Source organism: Morone saxatilis, unplaced genomic scaffold (genome assembly GCF_004916995.1).
Source record: "Morone saxatilis isolate NCDOM2014 unplaced genomic scaffold, NCSU_SB_2.0 Contig4, whole genome shotgun sequence".
NCBI classification, from domain to species: Eukaryota; Metazoa; Chordata; class Actinopteri; family Moronidae; genus Morone; species Morone saxatilis.
The window spans coordinates 16,985,216-16,987,035 of record NW_023339984.1 but is presented as its reverse complement, the minus strand read 5'-3'; the positions used below and the strand labels follow the sequence as shown (position 1 = coordinate 16,987,035).

General features: G+C 39.6%; 1 protein-coding gene across 1 annotated transcript in view; it reads left to right on the top strand.

The window, feature by feature from the left end:
- Window positions 1-1,062: 1,062 nt before the first annotated feature.
- The window catches only part of LOC118338200 (transmembrane protein 184C-like), a gene marked incomplete in the record, with an annotated part of 6,444 nt that continues 5,686 nt past the window's right edge, over window positions 1,063-1,820 (top strand). The window contains 1 exon segment of the mRNA XM_035675460.1: window positions 1,063-1,306.

Here is a 1,820-nt window from a genome sequence, read left to right as displayed (position 1 = left end):
CTTTGAGCTAAATGCTAATGCCAGCATCTTGCTGTGCTGTGGTTCATGGCCCCCGTCAGAAGCGGAAAAAAGTCCACACACTCCACCTCCACATTTTTCATCAATTATAAACACTAACTGAGAAATAAAGAGGGATCCAAGTTGAATTTTAGTCTAATAAAAGTCAGCAACCTCTTCCCTTGGAGGGCCAAAATCAAACACCTTTTGTATTATATATTCTATTATTAAGATGCAAAAGGTTAATAGGATCCCAAGTTCCCTTGACTGACTTCCTGCACAAAGAGTGTGCTCAGATAATAGAAAAATAGAAGGTAACACATATTTACAGAGCATTTTTACTGTACAAAAAATAAAAACAGCGTACACATTGATTTATATTATAACTTTTAAAACATATTTATAACTTTATCTTGCTTGAAACATCTGGTGGGCCATCTTTGGCCATTGGACCATACTTTGGGCAGCTCTGCACTAGAGGAAAAGTCATTATAGTCTTTGGGTTTCGTCCTCTGGGCACTGTGAATATTTGAACCAAAGGTCATGGCAATCCATCCAAGAGTTGTCGAAATCTGAAGCAGCACTATGCTCCATTCAGCCTCTGTACTGAACTGTGGTTTACTTAAAACCAAATAAATATTTTTGTCAGTTAATGTCTCACTTTTTGATTTTAACAGGAGGAGCACTATTATACACCAGATGGAGCCTCAGCATGTGGTAATAATGCAGGCATCGAGGCCTTTTAATCTTTTAGTTTATTGTGTGTTTTTAGTGGTGCATTCAGTGGTACAGTAAAAGCTTTCCTGTTTATTTTCCCACCAGATTTTTTTTTGTCCCTAAAGCCTTTAAAACTGCATTTACTCCCGGAGAAATAAAAACTAATATAACTGGATTAAAATAAGTGACAGTGGCCGCAGTGTGTTAAAATACCCTTTAAATTAAGATAATTAGATTTGTAGGGTGAAAGCGGCTGCTTGTGTCTCCTTCCTGTCAACCACGTGACTGATGGAGGTCCACATTCCTCCCGGTGACGTGGGCGCGTAAACACGGGAAACGGGAGGGCAAACGCGGACCGGAGCTGCACCCTGAAGCCGGCGGCAGTGTGACCGATTAACGATCCGCTTGTGATCGATCCGGGAGCTGATCGGCCGGTGATCGGAGGCCTGAGGAGGAGGACCCGGGTCGGTTTGCGGTGCGCGGTGGGGCGGAGGAGAGATGCGTTGCCTGGTAACAGAAACTGAACTGAGGATGAAACCAGGCCAACCATCACTCTGAGTCAACATCTTCAGCTTCAACGGTCCACATATCTGTATTTATCTCTCCATATTTGAAGTATTTTATTCTCTTTGTATGCTGTTTTCGCTGTGTAGTCGATAAGTGTGTCCACATTTGCTATTTTTTGGACAATTTTGAGCGGAATACACTAATAATTCTGTATTTTTGCTTTGTAATGTGGTCTTTAATGGTACGTTTATGTAGATATAACGTACGTTTATAGCGACCTCGTTGCATTTTTGGCTAATTATGTAGAGAAATTAAATATTTTATGGTATTTTTACCATCCATGACATAGCAATATTACACAATATAGGATATAATCTTTGTTTTTACTGTCACAAAGTATGTCCGTAGAACAACCTGTAGCCTGCTACTTAATATTTGGTGGCCTAGTTGAAGTAATATAGTTATTTATATTTTCAAAGGCTCTAAAATACTGAAGCACAGGTCTAATATTAAAAAAGTGTTTCATTAAAGGTCCAGTGTGTAACATTCAGGCGGATCTATTGGCAGACATAGGCTATAATGTTCATAGATATGTTTTA